General features: G+C 42.5%; 1 long non-coding RNA gene across 1 annotated transcript; it reads right to left on the bottom strand.

Moving 5' to 3' along the window:
* Positions 1 to 453: 453 nt before the first annotated feature.
* On the bottom strand, positions 454 to 1,251 carry LOC130530517 (uncharacterized). Its single transcript, XR_008951860.1, has 2 exons — positions 677 to 1,251; positions 454 to 586 (listed from the first exon to the last, which is right to left on the bottom strand). It is a non-coding gene; the product is annotated as an uncharacterized LOC130530517 (long non-coding RNA).
* Positions 1,252 to 19,912: the final 18,661 nt, after the last annotated feature.

Raw genomic sequence — 19,912 nt, 5'->3', positions numbered from 1 at the left:
GTGCTGATGCACGCTTTTATCTCTTGTCGTTTAGATTATTGTAATGCCCTGCTCTCTGGTCTTCCAAAAAAGAGCATCACTAACCTACAATTATTACAAAACTCAGCTGCACGAGTGCTGACGAGGACCAGAGGGCGGGAGCACATCACACCAGTTTTAGAATCGCTGCATTGGCTACCCGTGCGTTTCAGGATCGATTTTAAGGTTCTTTTATTAGTTTTTAAATGTCTTAATGGTCTTGGCCCGACTTATTTATCTGACCTGCTTTTATTCTATCAACCCTCGCGGACTCTGAGGTCCTCCGGCACCGGCCTTTTAACCATTCCACATGTAAGCACTAAAACGCACGGGGAAGCGGCCTTCAGTTATTATGGTCCCCGACTATGGAACAGCCTGCCGGAGAACCTCAGGGCCGCAGAGACTCTTGAGATTTTTAAAAAGAGGCTCAAGACACACCTTTTTAATCAGGCCTTTAATTGATTTTCTGATTATTTTCAATTTATTTTATGTCTTATCCTTATTTTACTTGACACTTTTACTGTTTTACTCCCTCAGTTCTTAGTCTCTCAGTTTTTAGTCTTTACACCTTTCATCTCATTTACTGTTTTAGTCTGTTTTAGTCTTAGTACTGTTTTACTACTTCAATTCTTAGTTCCTCAGCTTTTAGCTTTTATACCTTTTATCCCATTTACTGTTTTAGTCTGTTTTAGTCTTAGTACTGTTTTACTCCCTCAGTTCTTATTCTCAGTTTTTAGTCTTTACACCTTTTATCCCATTTACTGTTTCAGTCCTTCAGTTTTTAGCTCCAGTGTCTCCTCATGGTGTTTCCTCATGGGGGCCTGCCAGGCTGGGAGATGTTTCCGGTCTACCGCTGGAGGTGCTGTCCCATTGTCGACCCTGGCCTGGGTGGTTAGGGGGCTCTGTGCTTTGGTGTGGAGCCTCCGGTCTGTCCGGGGCGGGGTGGTCTTTGTGGCGGTACCACCTGTGGTCACGGACCATGACCTCCCTCGGCCTGGTGGGCCTCCAAAGGTGGCGTCTCCTTCGCCTCAGGTCTCGGTGCCCAGCCATGTCTCAGCTTGCCTCAGCTTGTTTATGTGTGTGGGTGTGTGTGTAAGTGTGTTGTATGCATGTGTGTGTGTCTGTCCTTTTCTTAATTCTGTTGTTCTCTTTGCTGTTTTTATCCTTTGTGAGGCACTTTGTGCTACCTAGCGTATGAAAAGTGCCATATAAATAAAGATTGATATTGATATTGATATTATAATCTGGGGGAAATTAGACCATAAATACATCAAATATGCAGGAAATAGATTATGTAGTAACTTTTATATATGTTTTTCTTTGGCAATGGCTTCTATTTTTTGCCAATCAATTTCTGACAGTTTAGGGCTTTTCCACTGCCTACTTGGGGGGGGGGCACTATGGGTTCCATAAGGTGATAATACTGGTAGAGGGAGTGTCGTGGCTGCAACTCAAACATGCCATTTTGAAAACCCAGCACAGGTACTAGCAAAGTAATGGCAAGGGAATACTTAAAAACTAAAGAGTGATTGCTTTGCTTCATGTCAGGTTTTGGCCGCCATCGTAAAGTAAAGTAGCTTTCTCTAAAAAGAATGGCTAAATGTAAATACCTAAATCAGAGCATAAGCAAAGCAGACACATGTCATAACAAGATGCAACATGTTAAAATAGAGCAAACACTCCATTCGTTGTTCTGTACCATTGTTCTTTGACCATTCAAATATGTCTACATGGTTTTACAGTGGATGACTCCACCATCTCACTCCTCTGGACTTTTCTTGTCCAGGGACTGCAGTTGACTTCAGGTTTCATCAGGTTGATAGGATATTTAAAACCGACCTGAGGTATGAATCTGTAATTACATGCAGTCTGTGCCCTGCCTCTCATCCAGTGGCTGGATCAAGCTGGAAACAGCCTGGATGTAAGGTATATAACAGTTTTTATATAATGCATTTGTTTGTTTCATTTTATTCTTACTGAGAATTATTGTCAGTCTTTTTATTTGTCAGATTTCTCTGAATAAATTAAGAGTCTCAGGTGGCAGTAGAACATGCCAGTTTTAATTTTCTGCAATAAGGGTTGCACAACCAGTCAACCAAAGTCATTAGTACAAAATATTAGCAAATTTAAGAACAATAAAGCAAAGTATTCATCTCTGTGCAACTTTCAACCCTTGTGTAATGTTCATATTGTTGTTACTCGGCCAGCGTTAGTGGGTCTGATGGACCCGTTGCATTTTGTGGCTTTTAATGCCTCACAATCAAACACTTTTATGTTAAAATACTGAACAGATGTTTACCTTATCCCAATTACTAGCAGTACTAGCAGTATAAACAATATATATGGTTAATAGTTGCCCTTTACCTTTGTTAGGTCACATTTATAACTTATTATTTAAAACTTAATAAATAAAATCAATTAAAATCAAGATATAAGTGGAAACAAATTTACAAGTGAAGCAAGGTTTTTCAAAACTACTGACTTTTATTTCTTTGAACTTGAAATCTAACCCATTCAGGTGCACAACACAAGCTAAACACATAAACACAGAGTAAACATATCAGTCATGACAACACATATCAGCCCCATTGAACACATGGCCTTTAGCCACGAGCCTATACAACACATGAGGGGCAGAGCTTTACTGTGTGTGTGTTGCAGATATACTTTTTGCACTTGATGCATGTATATTGTGTTTTCCTGTCCATCTTAGGGCCGCACACTTCGCACCGCTTCTTCTTGTTGCTGGTAGAATAATAAAAAGATCAGGAATTTTACTAACACCTCTCTCTCTCACAAGACATGAGTGCCAGACATGTACTTCAACAGCATCACACGCTTACTTCAGGCTCTGCAGAATGTGGTTCTGTAGGTTGGGTGGACAGGGCACTAGCATTCTCCAACTGAATCCTCCTCACCATGGCTGCAGAGGCTGGGGTTCTGGGGATATGTTTTCTTCTCTCGATTTGTGGTCTCACCAATGCCTTTCCCAGATCCTCAAGAAAGAGCCGTCTTTTCTGGAGCTTCACTCGTTTCCACTCTGGGTTCAATGCCATCCAAATGACAAAGGCATTGTACGCTGAGATGTCCAACATGTCAAAGAATATCACCAGTGGCCAGCGTAGAGTCCTCCGTTTGCAGCTGTAGGCCGTCACCAGCTTGTCGATGTTGTCTACCCCTCCTTTTGTGGCATTATAATCCATGATGATCTCTGGTTTGTGATGTTCCTGGTCACAGATTCTTCCATCCCCGTGCAGTGTACTCATGAGTACCACATTCTTGGCTTTCTTTGGCACATAGGATACCAGGGATGTATCAGCCGTGTATGCAAACTTGGAAGACTTGACAGGCCTGTTCTTTGAAGTCAGCAGTTGAGGTGGGAGCTCTGGTCCTGGGGCTGGCTGTTGACGGCTTGGTCCTGGGGCTCGTCTTTGTTTTGGAACTGGCTGATGCTCAATCTCATCATCTTCTTCAGAGTCATTGTCAGACTCTGAATTTTCAGAAATGTGATCCTCAAATTCTGAAAACTCTTCTCCTGAATCCTCTCCCTCTACATCATCATCAAAAACTTCTCTATTTTCCAAAATCAATTCCAGGGCCCTCTGCGCAGAGTAACTTTTGGCCATCTTGATCGGTTGTGATAAGAAACCACACTGGCAAAGCTTTTGTGTTTCTGCACCTGCGGTTCCCACACAAGGTTGCAACATTGTTTGTCAACACTGTCTGCTCTCATTTTCTCGCACATTTGACCCTCTGATGTTCTGTGTACCTACACTCTGTCCTCCTCCTGCTGTGTGTGTGTGTGTGTGTGTGTGTGTGCGTGTGCACAGAACATCACATTTCCACACTTCTATTAGCCCCGGGTCCAGTGGTATGGTGTGTGGTCATTAAATATGTATTCTGATATACAGTATGTTCTTCACAGAAAATGAGCCAAAGTCAGTGAGTCTCAGTTTGAAAAATTAATTAATTTTATCATTTTTCTTTTAATAAAAAGTGAAAACTGGTCCCACAGACCCGATCACCACACAAGGGTTAACTAGTGTGACACTTGTGCAGCTAGCGCTGAGATCCCCCCTCCTTAACATCCCTCTCTTTTTGTTTTCACCTCTTTTCCTTGCTCGGGTGGTGACTCCAAGGCCTCCCCGGGGTCACTGTGCTCATGATGTCTGTATGTTGGAAGTGCTGCTCCACCTCTTTCAGAGCTCCACTGGCTTTCCACCTCATCCTGTGTTAACCATGTTTGTCTCTCCCACAACCCTGCTCTGGGACTTTGATTTTGGGACTTTGGGAGCTCGACCAGATCTTCCTAAAATCATTTACCCTCTGGTACTGACCTCACTCTGAACATCAAGTCATCCCTGACTGGGACCTGTTGGATGCCACTAGTTCCCTGACTGTGGCTTCTCCACTCATTAAGCAGCTGGTCTATCGTTGCTGCAAAAAGAATCACCGAATGGTACACCCAGTAATTATTTCAACTTCCAGCCTCTGCCAGTTTGTGGTATAGCTGCCAGAGGTGAAGCCCATTCATGAAGTATCTGAAGTACTTCTAGAGAATCAGCTGTACCTTCTATGGAATGTGATAGGCTTTTAGTGTGTAGTGGACTAAAGTTTGTGGTACTGTGCCAAAAGCATTTGTCATGTCAAGTCACAAGACTGCTAGATCGCCTGGTTCCTCTTTGTGTCCTTGATAATTGTGGAGAGGACGGTATTGTTCTTAATGCAACAGTGAACTCCTTTTAAGTACGTAACAACTGGGACAACCTCTATTCTGAATAACACCTTCTCCTCCTCGTTCACCAGTGAGATCATGCAATTTAGAAACTGTCTGGCAGATGGTTGTTTTTGCACTAGTCCACCCTTAGGAGTCTCCAAAGATGTCTCCCCAGCCGGTCACTGTTATTTAAAACTTTGTACTATGTCCCATTAGTCTTTGGTGCAAATCTTCCCTTGGCCTTTCAAATAAAGTCATTGACCTCCTGCCACCTGGGCTCTTAGTTGAAATGTTGTCTTCTCTGGACAGGACAGCATTCCTTCAAGGTCGAGTGCTATTTCCCTCTAAGGTCACCATGCTCTTTACAGATGCTCTTCTACCGCCTCCTTTGTGGGCTTTAGCACTCCTCATTTTTTGGTTCCTAGGATCACTGATAGGTACATTAAGGGGTTTTTGCTGAATTTGACCTTCTCCTTTCCTCATCTCCTTCCATCTCTTCATTGGTACTCAAGGACTTAGTCGTTCCTCTGGCGAAGGACATCCATTCATTCCCGGATGCTGTTGGGCATGTCACTTAAATTTTTTCCTTTCTTCCCACTCTGCCCTGTTACCTGTCTGACTTGTCTCTTTTGATGCTGCAGGTCATCTGATGCATAGTTGTTATGTGGGACACTGCTGATGTCTTTGTTGCGTGCCTGGAGATTCTAGGTATTGTGTTTGGACACCTGACCTCCCTCTCCTCTTTCTCTCAACTCTAATCTGAAGTATCTTCAGACCCCTATCACGTTTGAAGCCTTTTCCACATCTACCAACTCTAGTGGTTCCATCGTTATGAATCATTGTCCTGTTATCGTTGATCAGCGGTCAAAACAGTTGTCTGTCCTATAGTCTCTTATCCTTCCCCACAACCTTGGGTGTATCACAATGAATTTTTCTATTGCAAATTAAGATGGGGCCCTCCTCGTGGAGGAAGTGCTTTGGCTTGCCAAGCCTTGGCATCCGGTTTCTGGTCTTCCCTTGATAAAAGAGAGAAAAAAGTCACCATGCAAACAAATAGAAAGCAATCAAAATATGACAAAAGTAATTTCAGGGCCTGTCAGCATGTCAACTGGTCTGACGCATTTCTGCCAACCGCGCCAAAGGAAAATGAGGTTCAACATTTGGACGAATTGTGTGTTATCACAACCATGTTTCGGGTATTTTGCGTTTACCTGACAATTTATTTTAAAAAATAGACATATTTCTGTGGAGAACCATCAACAATGAAGGCATAACCTAATTTATCCCGCTGAGCAATGAAAAGGGGAATCAGTATGGATGGTTGAGCCAGCACAGTCATGTCTACAGAGGTTCTGTTAAACGCGTCTATGATACACAGAAAAAGCGGAAACATTTATTTGTGCCGCTCTCTTTTTTCCTGCACTGTGACGTATACAGTACAGACACACGTGTAGATGAGTCATTCTAAAGAAGAAGACGGATTATTTGTTCTTCCAATTATGACAAGGTGTCATACTGTTTACAAAAGGCTTCTTAGATCACATATTTAATCCTGAGTATTTGACATATCAAATAACAGTGGCTTCAATGCCTGTGAATGCATTGTTAAATGACTGACACTCTCATGGAGAAGATTGTCATCGTCCTGCAAAGCCGATGAATTGCAACCATGTGATTAAATAAACAGAAAATGGACAAATGTCAGGTTGTTAAAATAAAAAAAAGATTAAATAAATTAAGTGCTTTAATGGATCACTGCAAAAAGATCAGGATTCATGGACATGTATATCAAATGGAAATAAACTTTGTCATCTGTTCCAAAACTCATCTTTAAACCCCACATCTCCAGATCGGTTGGAGCTGCAATGACACTAAAACTAGCATTAGTGAGTGAGGTAGTCAGCTGGTCTATCAGGTAATAAATGTAATATTACTGAATCTATAAACTATTATTTTGAGATTTCCTAGAGAACATACTGACCATGACCCTCGTTGTGCTTTGTTCTACAGTATACACTCTCTGGCAAAAATCTTATATAAAGTCGTTGTGTTGGCACCTGTATATCTTACTGAAACAGAATAGCAATTAGAGTCTGAAATAAGAAAGATGTGCCATTCCATCATATGTGTTGAGAGTTGTGCCTATTAACGTTGTAACTAATTGCCATTATTTCAAGAATGCGGACTTTCCCTTACCACTCTGTTCTCCATCGTTAAATAACACCGCATGCAGTTGCTTTTAGTAAGAAATCTCATCCATTGTGTACTAGCTTGCCCAGCAGTGGCAGGAAATGAATTAGCAGGAATCAAGCTACCCGTGGTGAAAGTGCCAGATATTTACCCACCACAGCTTCAAGACAAAGACCAAGCCGAGGCGAGTGAATCATAGAATCGATAATGTTTGGACAAAATATCAAATGCATTATTCCATATCTGCTGGATTGAATGGTGCCTTTAGACAGAAATATCAACTTGGCCAAAAACAACAAAATGAAACAATTAGCATGCAACAAATGGGGAAACAGCTGGAACATGGGGCATTACCCCTCTGTCGGGGAGGGAGACTCTGCTGCCAAGATCTTACTCATAAATAATAGACTCATGATGTCCATTTTCATAAATCCATCCATCCATCCATCCTCTACCACTTATCCGGGGTTGGGTCGCGGGGGCAGCAGCCTAAGAAGAGAAGCCCAGACTTCCCTCTCCCCAGCTACTTACTCCAGCTCATCCGGAGGGATCCCCAGGCGTTCCCGGACCAGTCGAGAGACATAGTCTCTCCAACGTGTCCTGGTTCTTCCCGGGGATCTCCTAACGGAGGGACATGCCCTGAACACCTCACCAGGGAGGCATCCAGGGGGCATCCTAACTAGATGCCCAAGCCACCTCATCTGGCTCCTCTCAAAGCGGAGGAGCAGCGGCTCAACTCCGAGCTCCTCCCGGATGGCAGAGCTTCTCACCCTATCTCTAAGGGAGAGCCCAGCCACCCTACGGAGGAAGCTCAGCTCTCTCTTCGCCACTACGGACCGGTGCAGAGTCCGCATTACTGCGGACGCCGCACCAATCCTCCTGTCGACCCCCTGCTCCATTCTTCCCTCACTCGTGAACAAGACCCCGAGGTACTTGAACTCCTCCCCTTGGGGCAGGATCTCCTCCTTGACCCAAAGAAGGCACTCCACCTTTTTCCGGTTGAGAACCATGGCCTCGGATTTGGAGGTGCTGATTTTCATCCCAGCCGCTTCATATGCGGCGGTGAACCGATTCCAGTGATAGTTGGAGGCCATTTTCATAAACATTAATGGTAACTGTTGATGGTTGTTATGGTATCTGTTGTTTTCTAATGTTGTGCAAGTCAATAACAGAGTGTTCAGTCAAAAGTATCCCATAACCCTCAGGAAAGAACCTTAAAAAAAAACCAAACACAAACAGCCTCCCATCAGTCTAAAGTTTCAACAGCTGACATTGAAGAAAAGCCCTAATAGAGGCCATTTCAGAAAAATGAGTCTATCAGAGATAAAATAGATATGAAATTCCTGAAAAAGCTGTATGCCGTACATGAGGGTGGATGAGGATGAGGGCTGTAACAGCAGTTCGAAGAAAAGGAGAAAGACAGAAATGCAATAGATATTGAAGCAGGTAGTTGACGGTCTTTCAGAGTCACTACCTTAACAGCTCAGAATAGAAACAACACTGCTCCTCACCTCAACACAATGAAGCCGCTGAATGTGACACTGGAGGACAGCCAAAGAAATGTGCTCTTTTTAAGGAGAAAAACTACAAACAACGAAAAATACAAAAACAAAACAAAACAATGAAATGCACCAAAAAGAGGTGCAGGAGAAAGAGGGGGATCTCAGGAGGGAGATTAGAGGCAATGGAAAGAAAAAGAAAATTCACAGAACAAAAAGAAAGCTTCTGCATGATCTCTGCCAGAGTTCAACACTGGGTCCACTATGAAGGAGAGCGGCAGGAGATCCGGGAGTAAGTTGAGGCGAGGATTTGAAACACGACATCAGAATCAGAATCAGAATCAGAAGCAGATTTATTGCCATTGTTCATGTAATACACAGTATTACACAAACTAGGAATTTGTCATGGTGTGACGCTGCGACATTCAACATAAAGAAGACCACACAAGAATAAGATAAATAAAATAAAATAAGACATATATACAGTATATACATAAATAGTAAGTGGCAAGAGGTAAGTGGTAAGAAATAGTGCAGGTCAATGCAGGAGTAATGTGATGTATTGTTCGTGAGTCCGACTGGCTGCTGTACATGGTGCTTAAGTGATAAGTCACTTGGTGTTCAGCAGCCTGATGGCAGAGGGGAAGAAGCTGTTCATGTAGCGGGAGGTTTTGGTCCGAATGGACCGTAGTCTCCTGCCTGAGGGGAGGGGGGAAAACAGTCCGTGACCAGGGTGGGAAGGGTCGGCCTTGATCCGACCTGCACGCCTCCGGGTCCTGGAGATATACAGGTCCTGGATGGATGGAAGCCTGCAGCTGATCACTTTCTCGGCAGCGCGCACGACGCGCTGCAGCCTTAGTCTGTCCCTGACGGTGGCACCAGCGTACCACACGGTGATGGAGGAGGTGAGGATGGACTCGATGATGGCCGTATAAAACTGCGCCAACATCCTGGGAGGCAGTTTGAGCTTCCTCAGCTTCCGTAAGAAGAACATCCTTTGCTGGGCCTTCTTGATGAGGGAGCTGATGGTTGGCTCCCACTTAAGGTCCCGGGTGATGGTGGTGCCCAGGAAGCGGAAGGAGTCCACAATGGTGATGGGGGAGTCCATGAGGGCAAGGGGGGGCAAACATCAAACATCAGGCAACTTTAAAGCGACCTATTACGTTTGGTGGCAATTGAAATGCATGGTGCAATCCTAAAGAGGTCTTTTTGAGTAGATTGGTGCAGAGGAGCAAAGAAGACCTAGAAACATTTCAAGTGGTGAATTTGAAGACCGGCTCCACACAAAGGAAATAGGGGTGAGCAAAGATCTCAAGTGTCCCCAGATGCTCACTGAACCCTAAAGCCTTCCATTTTGTTTTCCCAGCTTTAATATTGTATACTTTACTGTTTCTGTATCTTTTGAATTAATAAGCGTTCTAAAAGGCCATTTACCTTACTAAATAAGCAAACTTGTGCTTTTAAAAATAACTTTTGCAATTGCAGAGAATGCTGGGTCACATTCACATTTAAAGCTCCGGATAGGTTGATTTTCTTGTTTGTTTTATTTTCTACTGCAACTTAGGAGGGAAAAAGCTCAATCTCTCATGTGGGAAACAATGGGCTTTACTCCAGCTGTGGATAATGAGCTAAAACAAAACATTAGGGTATAATATATAGAGTTCCAGAAAACAAGTCTGTCTTCATTTATGCAGACATGGCGTTTGAGTTGTGCCACATTTCTGTTTAAAAAGCAGCACTTAGAGGCATTCACCTCCCTCTTCTCATTGTGCTCTGTCTCACAACAGAGTTGCTAACTGACAGGATCAAACCAATTAGGGCTCCAAAACAAGTCAAAGTTCATCCAATTGTTCTGACACAGGTGTGGTAGGATCAAATTTCCACACATCAGTTCCGGACAGTTTAATAAAGGGCTTTATTAAATACTTGGTAATCACGGGCCTCCGTGCAATGCAGAAAAAACCACACAACCACACGTGGGTAACCGTCCAAATAAATACAATGCAAAACTCCTAATATGGGACAGAAGGTTTTCAGGTTTACTAGGGCAGAGACGTAGAAGAGAAGTCTAAGGGAGGCAGGGTCAAAACCAGTAAGTCCAAATGAAGAAAGTGCTGGCGAGTCAGGCATTAAGCAATAACAATCTGGCAAAGCAGGAATGCGCTGCTGAGGCTTAAATCCAGCCTAATAAGGAGCAACAAGTGAAAATGGTGAAGACAAATTAGGTGGATGTGGAAGAGGGGGCGGGGCAGACTGAGTGGAATGTTCCGCTGCAACAGGAGCGCAGAAGAGCAATCAATCAATCAATCAATCAATCAATCAATCAATCAATCAATCAATCATCAATCAATCAATCAATCAATCAATCAATCAATCGTTATATAGCGTCTGTTGCAATCAAAATTGTCTCTAGGGGCTTTACAGAATCCCAGGGCCTGACCTCCTACAAGGAACAGTGGCAAGGAAAAACTCCCCTTTAACAGGAAGAAACCTTGAGCAGAACCAGGCTCATGTAGGGGGACCGTCCTGCTGATGGGGGGGGGGGGGGTAGAGAGGGAGGATAAGGGGGAGGACAGGTAAAGGAGAAGGGAAGGACAGATAGAGGAGAGAATAGGTAGAGAACATAGAAATACATTATATTAATTAAAATAAATTGCCGTTAAAGTTGAGTGGGTCAGCGGGATTGGAGGTCAGTAGGTCAGCATACAACTATGAAGGCGGCGATACCTGTAGATGAATACGAGGGGGATGTGAAGCAGAAAAACTACAAAAGAAATAAGATAACTGGTCTACTTGGTGAGGAGGAGAGGGGAGGAGAGGAGACCATGACCCAGTGACAGTGTTCATTTAATTCAGGTAAGAACGCTACATTTAGGAGACTGACAGATTCCCTCTGTTGTGCTGAATGAGTCTTGCTGCTTCCAAGTCTGCTCGAGGTAGTCAGGGTCAGTTTCTGAGAACGTTTTCTTCCATGTCAGAGCTTGCAAGCCTGCAACACATTTGCATGTTTTATTGAGCGGTAAAGGACCTAGTCTGCCCCCAGAAGTGGCATACATACAAATAATTTGGAAAAAAAACAATTACTGAAATTACTGTTTCGGAAAAGACTTAAACTCACGCCACAAAGCTACCTTAATCTCTTATGTTGTATTTGAGCAGTCTGAGTGGCCCCATCATCTGTTCTATGTAGTTTGACATCCCCAAACTGTGCTACTTTTCAGCATTGTTTTGTCTGGCTACCTCTGCAACAAAAGCTTTGTGTTGCTGAGACTAAAAGATGTTTTGTGGGATGTTTTGCTACAATAACCACGGACATCGAGGATGAGCTAACTTTGGTACTACCTTAAAGCCAGTGGATGTACCCAGACTATACGACGGATGATAACTGAAAAAGGAAAAGACACCTAATTTACCAAGGGTTTAACCTTTTTGCCTTGTTGTGACCAATTGTGGGTTCATAGAATCCATCTTAAAATGTTCAAACCACAGTAATCCTGGACTTGAGGCTCCTTTTAGTTCCTCTGATTTTCTCAACAATGAGGCAGGAGGTGCACAGGCTGCTAATCTATTTAATCATAGGGAAGCAGCAGAACACAAAGGTCGCGTTGTGCATACAGATGAAAACAGAGCTGTTTTTAGAAACTCCATATATCATTTTAAATCAGGGCCTATTTTTAGCTTATTGTTCAGATTTGGAGGGAAGCCAGTTTAGTTTCCCGGGCCAACAGAAGCAGCACATTTGTACGGTACCTGAGCGATGCTCAGTTCACCTTGTCTTGAGGTTAAAACAAGTTATTAGCAAATTTCTTCAACAACAAAAACCCCTTTGCCTTCAATGTCAGTACATTGAGGAAAGCAAATAAGTTTAAAATGCAGCTATCATCATGGCAGACGCTCACAAAATGCAACCAGTTTAATAGTTGGGGAACTGAGCAATAAAATGCTGGAGCTCACACATCACACCTATCCTGGCCTCTTCCCTGGCATTTTAGCGGCCATTTTAAGATTCTTTCATTTACTTTTAAATGTTTAAATTGTCTCGCCTCACCCGACTGCTAAGCTGCTTCATCCGTGCTTTCCTGCCTGATGCCTCAGGTCAGCTGATCAGCTGCTCCAGGAGCTACCAAAATCTTAGCGGGACCACTGGCCCATTGGACATGAGGCAGACTCCTTTACTAACCATTTTTAAAGCCATCTTAAAATCCCCCTTTTCACCCTGGCTTTTAACAAAGTGTGAGACTTTGTTCCTGATTTTATTGTTTCATATATTTTATCCCTCTCTTTTTTCTCCCTTTGTGCTGATTTTTGTGATATGTGATATACAGCATTTTGTAACAAATCATTCTTAAAGTGCTTTATAAAGTTATTGTTATTGTGTTGGAGGATTTACATCATGTTCTGTGGAGAACGTCACCACTCAGCGTGATGACTGCTGGCCTGAAATTAACAAACATGGACAGAAAGTCTAATTTGAGTGAGGCTTAGCACATCTAACGTCTACCAAGATAACACTTTTAAAGCACTTGAGATTGGTTATTGAAGCAGCTTTGCACCGAATGAGTGGCTCTGTGCTCACATCCCACGTATACAGCTGAAGACTTTCACCGCAGTGTCGGGGGGGATAAAGATATTTACAGTATATGTCAGTGATTTCATTTTATTAACTAAAACCTCAAGGAAAATGACTCTAATTTTAATTTATCCGGAATCATTTCTGCTTTCTTCATTCTTTTGGACAGTCATCTAAAGATCTTTGTGGTGTAGAAAGGTAAAAAAAATCAGAATAAGTGTTAAAAATAATGGCTAAGGAATTAATGTAGAAAAAGGAATAGACCATGATCACTTAGAGTCATCATGTCTCATGAATGGATTATGAAAAAACAGCCTGTGTACATGAGCAAGAAAATCTTTTGGAGTTATCAGATTATTCAATTATTCAAGTAATCCTGTAGACATAACATGATGTATAATTTTGAGAAATCAGATTAACACTCCTAGATTTCTACCAGTAATCTGTGCTGGGCCAGGCTCTGATCGCCCCACTGCAGCTGGTCCACTATGCAGCTGTACATCTTTTTTATTTTACTCCAGTTTTAGTGTCACTTCATGGGCTTCGTGTCTGTTTTTAAATTGATTTTTGTAAAAAATTTTGTATTAGTTTTGAAATGTCTTGACGTTCTTGCCTCCATCCGTGCGCCCCTTTTCAGGCACTCAGATCAGCAGTTCAATCTTTGTTGGTTGTCCCCAAATCTCAGAAGACGCTGAGAGGAAACCAGGCCTTCTTCTCTTTTGTGCCAATGTTGTGGCATCAGCTTTCCCTACATGTCTGGCCCTGTTTTGAAAAGCGTCATCAAAACTCTTCTTTTGATCCACTTTTAACCCGTATGAAAGGCTGCATTGTACTTTTTTTTAGTGTTGATTTGTTTGTTTTTACCTATTTTTTTATTTGTTTGAAAACCCGTGTTGTGGTAAAGTGCCATCAATAAAGTTGAGTTGACATCTGTCTGTACATGTACAGTATACCCAATAATCAGATTATCTTTTACATTTTACATCTGCATATGTAAAAAAATAAATAAATAAAACATCCAGAAAATTACTGAACATGGAGCACAAATGAAAGACAGGAACAGGAAGTTTAAGCCACTGTACCCATGTACTCGGAAAGAAATCTAATAAATGGAATGATACAAGCATCAAATCTGATTAATCCAATTATCTGATTACTCCCAGTTATACAGACTTTATATAGACTTTTATGATGATGTAAATGGACCCAGTATTTCCGACAAATGTCAAAGTGTAACGTACGTCAGTGAGAGTTGGATTCGCCTCCTGCCGTTGGAAGAGGTTTGGATTGTTCAGCAGAACATAAATCTAACAGGCTGGTCACTGCGATGAAATACTAGGTGTTGCCTCCACTCCCCTCACCCCGTGATTTGTGGCACTACGGGGTCACGGCGGCGATAAATCTGTCAGCGAGCCTGACTCGTTTACTGCCAGCACTTTCTTGCCCACCAGCATCAGTCAATGGGCTGAAGCAGCTGTGTGACGGACGAGGCGGACGATCGGGCTGCTGCCTCTTGGCTGCATGGCTGAAACGAATAGGCGGTCAACTTCGATACAGCTGATGCGTGAAGGTGGACGGGACGATTTGTGAAATACATGGATGGAATATAACATTGTCCGGTTTGGGTGATGAATTCCAGGAAGCATCCTGCCATTTTTATGCATTAAGATAGAAGATCCATATCCAGACATTCTCCAAGTTTGCTGGTGAACATGAAGAGGATGTAAACGTGCCAAAGACCTTCCTTTTTACCATCTTCATTTACTATGTCATTTGTTTAAAAAATAGAATAAATTAAAGAGCCGCCCTGTTCCAGGTCTGTCATGCTAGTAGCAACCTCCTTCAGATGGTGAAATACTATACTCCATAGATGAGTATTTTGCAGCAGCAGATGACAGTTATTTCCCACTTTAATTTCAGTTTTAATCTACACTCAGCTGAATTTGTGGAGAAGTCAATTCCGCATTCTATTTTCATCTGTTAATGACAGGGAAAAAGCACATCCAATTAAAGCCAAGCACAGATGACAAGTGCCTGGACTTGGCGGAGTGAAATAAAAACAGAGAAAATCCATAAAAAAAAGCAGCTGACATGTCCACTATGGCAGCGCGATTGGTTGCTTTAAAAATCCAGGCCGTTACTTATAAATGCTGGCACCCGTGGACTGTTTCGCTAATTTGATTTTGATCCAGCTCCCCTCTAGAAAGGTCTTTACAATTCAAGAAGTGGGCATGCGCTGATGTCCGTCCTCATCTTAATAAGCACACATTGACATTATTCTCTGATGAATGTTCCTCTCAGGCTGGCTGACCTGCATAAACCAGCTCTGCGGCACACAGAGCTGTAGTAATGAATGGATTTAATCACAACTCTTTTTAGCAGAACACGTGACGGAACTTTTAAAATAAGACATTCGCATAGCTGCAGATCTAATGCACAGGTCGATGAGTTGGCAGCAGGGTGGGTGATGTGGCGGGCGGGTGGGCAGACAGTTGGACCTGCAGTTTAAGGGACGTGGAGTTGCAACATCTCTGAGAGACATTACCACTGATTCGCAGGCACACGGAAAAGCCTGGAAAAAGGCCAATTATTTTGATGAGTATCTGTTACGTAAGCAGGTTTTATGAAGTAAGGGCACTTTTCAAATGCAGTATTTAGCACGACTGCCGGTTCGCCTTCGCAGACACCAGAGAGCAACATTCAACTCCACGGTCCATTTATATATCCTGATGGAAAAGTTTGGCAGCCACAGAGTGTCAATTTTCCGGTATGAAACACCTCTGCCTGAATCAAATGTGTGTACAGTAAGTGGGAGACTGACTTTTATATCACCAAATAACACCTCCATTGACTCTGTGCAATCAATACCAGTTGAGCATTCTTAGGAGTAAGACAGCTTGATGGTGGTGTCCAGGTGAGCGAGCAAGCAAGTGGCCAGTAGGCAAGAGTATCCCCTTTAAAGGAGCAAATAAGAATAAACAGGCTGGATATATAATAAAAGACAAAGGCAGAGCTAATCAATTTGTACAGCTATTACATGTGCAATTAGCCTGCTTCTTGGAAATAAAATGATTAGTTTAATGTTTTCTGGAGACACTTCACATTATCTGTGGTCCCACTTGCTCGGCACCACAAGGTGTCATAAAACGGCTTATGTTTTCAGTATTTCTGTTTGGCCCCTGAAGCAGAAAATAAAAATTAAACATCACTTCTGGCTGAGATACAGGCAGATTCTGTCAATGGCTTTAGAAGAATCCCACGTTTGAGGAAAAGCCTGCTTGATTCACTTGGGGAAAGAACTTGAAGGATCATTTGTTCAAGAATAAACAAACAATAAAGGAGGCTCCAATTCTATTGAGGATGGAGAAGAAGACGGTCTTGTTTGTAAAAAGCTGGATGGGATTTAAGCTTCAAGCACATCTTCAGTCTGCACTGGGCTGTTTTGGGTATAAATAAATTTTAAAATCCAATAAAACAACAATGAATTCTACAAAAAAAAAGCCACTTCCCATTTTTCCACCATAGAAATATATGACTTCAGTACCACAGTCATGCAAACCTATATGCTTTCAAGCACACTGATAACTGATATATATATAAAATTAGGATTGGCTAGCAGGTCCAAGGAAGGAACAATGGTAAACTGGCACCAAGGTCCAGGTGCCTATGATGACCCTTGTCCACTGGTGAAGGCAGCAGAGATGAGCACTTGAGCAGGACAGGCCCACAGAGCAAAGGAAGAAGATCCAGGTGCATTGCTTACCTGGGGAACACATGAATGCCAGAATGCACTATGGGAAGAAAATAGAGGAGTGATGCTTGGGTTATGGATGCCTGCTTTGACACGTACCACCTACCTAAGCATTGCTGCAGGCTGTACACTCTTTCATGGACATGCTGTTCCCTGATGGTGTGGCCTCTTCTAACAGGATAATGCACCCTGCCGCATAGCAGAAAGGGTCGAGGAATGGTTCGAGACAAAAGGTTGCACAACAAGTTGCTGATTTGGCCTCCAAATTTCTCACAACTCAATCCAACTGAGAATCTCTGGGATGTACTGGATAAATAATTGCGATATATGCAGAACCCACCTCCCAACTGACAGGTTTTAAAGGATCTATTGAAAGCTTCTTAATGCCTGGTACGAGTGAACACCTTCAGGTGTCCAGTGGAGTCCCTCCTCACTGGGTTAGGGACTCATTTGGCAGGAAAAGGGGGGAAACACAATATTAAACAGGTGGTCACGATGGTATACCTGACTGGTGTGCATGTGTATTGTAAACACATACAAATATGGCTCACTAGGACATCTTTAGGCAAAAGCTCTGGACAGCTCTGCAAGACCTGCATGCACATGCTTGGTGTGTTTGGTTCAGACTAAACATTAATTGAGTCCAGCACAAATAGACAAATGTTGGGATGGATGAAGCAGGAAGTAATGTATATTTAGGCTGCAAGTAGGGGGGTTGATTTGCACTTTATTTACCGGTAGGACATATAGAGGTGAATCAGACTTGGCTAAATCTGAATAACATATGCAAAGTATCTATCTATCTATCTGTCTGTCTGTCTGTCTGTCTGTCTGTCTGTCTGTCTGTCTGTCTGTCTGTCTGTCTGTCTGTCTATCATCTGTCCGTCCGTCCATCCATCTGTGCTGGTGTAGATAATGGTTTTTTTTTTCAAACTTTGCCCATTATTGGAGAGAATTTTTGGCATTGCCTGGAATAAAACAATACATTAACACGAAAAGTCAGGGCTGTCACCTCAGTGCTGCATTCATTAATCATCAACGTTTTTAAAAATTGTTTTCATTTACCGTATTGCAGCCATTTGGAGAACACCACATAATCCTCTTATAGTTGCTGTCATTTGTCATGTGAAGGTCATGTTCGACCACTTTAAGCATTGACATTGAACGTGTATACATTTACACTTCTCATATATTAAGAAAGGCAAATGCCAAAGGGACAAATATGTTTGAATTTATATGAGCGGTTTGTGTCCTGGACATCATAAACTTGGGAATTATGGCTCATGACTCTAAATGATATTGATTGCCACACAGAACATATGTATCTTCCAGGGCAGGTGACATCTTTATTGTCGCTTTGCTTCGCGTGCGCGGATTCACAAGTCATTCATAAACGACAAGTCACCTGCTGTTAACAGGGAGTGCTTGCTTTAAGATCTCACTCTTCCCCTGCACTCGATCAGACCTTTGCAACGAGAACTAGTGAGTGAGGAAATTGAAGGCAAAGGCTGTTGCACATAGGAATCCCCACACCACAAATCCTGATTTATCTTGTTTTCCCTTGCTTGCCTCTCCTTTTCCGTGTGCTCTTTCTTCCTCTCTCTGTGTCTTCCTCGCTCTCCCTTCACAATTATCTCTTATAGCCTGTGAGGTGATTAATGGGTTTCATTTGACGTCCTCTACTATCCTTCGCCGAGCACCAACAAATAAAACCAGGGCCCAACTCACAAATTGTCCCTCAGAAGACCCGTAAACTGGGGGGAAATACGGGGGCTGGAAAGAGAATCAAGCATAGAGATCTGGCCTTTGGAAAGAAAAACATTTGCAGAGGAACGGCCTGGAACAATTTCCTCTGTAGGCCCTCTCCCCTGAGAAATCCCCCAACTGCTAATCTACAGTTATTGCTGCTGCCAACGGCGGTCTCCAAATTAAAGAGGGGAGGGGGATAAAAACACTTAGAGCTTATCATTTTCCACTGCTCATTGTTATAAATGCTTCTTCATGTGTTCCAGCGATGTGCAGGTGGAGTTAATCGTTTTTTCATCGGCTTTAAAGAGCAACCAAAAAGGTCATAAAAATGTTAGAGATCTCAGTTTAGATTCTTTTGGATTAAAGTGTTTTTTAAAAAATATTTCAGATATAGCAATTCTTCTTTTGTAAGGCATAAAAAATTGAACATGAAGTCAAAAACACTTAAGGTTACAGCTCTGTAAACTAATATTAGTAATTCAATTTTTTGTTTTTTTGTTCTTTACAAAAAATAAAGACTGACCAATGATTACTTTTCTAAATAAGAATAATCACAGGGCCACTATGTACAAATGTAGGTTAGTCACAAGCGTTTTGCATTCACTAATTGTGTGTTATTCTATCTGGGTAAAAAGACCAAATTTGACCGAAATCCAGACTTGATCACATTACCTGAGTGTAGAGCTGATCACTTCATACAATCATGTTACCTATGACTGAAAACAGTCTCTCATGGCGCACCTGGGTTCCAGGAGCGGCGAGATGTTTGTGAACCAACAGCACCAGCTTGTCCGGAATGAGCTGTCCACCAACACAAGGGTTTGGTCCAACCCTGGTGTCGCCGAGGAATTCTGGCAAACATTTGGTTCATGTTGATGTGATACTTTAAGATGGAAGCTCTTCAGTGATATAAAGGTTCCCTTCTGCAGTTTGAAAACTACTTCGTGGAAGTTGATTACAGTACATTGAAACGGGGATGCCAACAAAAAATGTTTGTTTTTTTGTAAACATGGTTTGCTGCACATGTGTTAATTGCTTCAAAAGTTTTAATTAATTATCTTTATTGCCTGTTACAGTCAAAATTGTCTTTAAGACCTTCACAGAAACCCAGGGCCAGACCCTTAACAAGCAACAGCAGCAAGGAAAACCTCTAAAAGGAAGAAACCTTCAGCAGGACCAGGCTCATATGGGGATGGGGGGACCCTCCTCCTGATGTCCGGCTGGGTAGAGAAGGTGGAGAACGGGGAAGGATGGAAATTGGAAATAACAGGGATTAGACACACGGGTACATAATGCAAATACAGTAATTAAACAAAACAAAAAAAGAGAAGGAAAAAACTACTACACAAAAAATATTCATAATGACACTGTTCTTAACGGACACAACAGACAGCAGAGTAGAGTGGAAGCGATGCTAG

This window comes from Takifugu flavidus, chromosome 8 (genome assembly GCF_003711565.1).
Source record: "Takifugu flavidus isolate HTHZ2018 chromosome 8, ASM371156v2, whole genome shotgun sequence".
Taxonomy (NCBI): domain Eukaryota; kingdom Metazoa; phylum Chordata; class Actinopteri; order Tetraodontiformes; family Tetraodontidae; genus Takifugu; species Takifugu flavidus.
The sequence above is the reverse complement of the archived record's forward strand: the minus strand, read 5'-3'. Positions and strand labels throughout refer to the sequence as shown.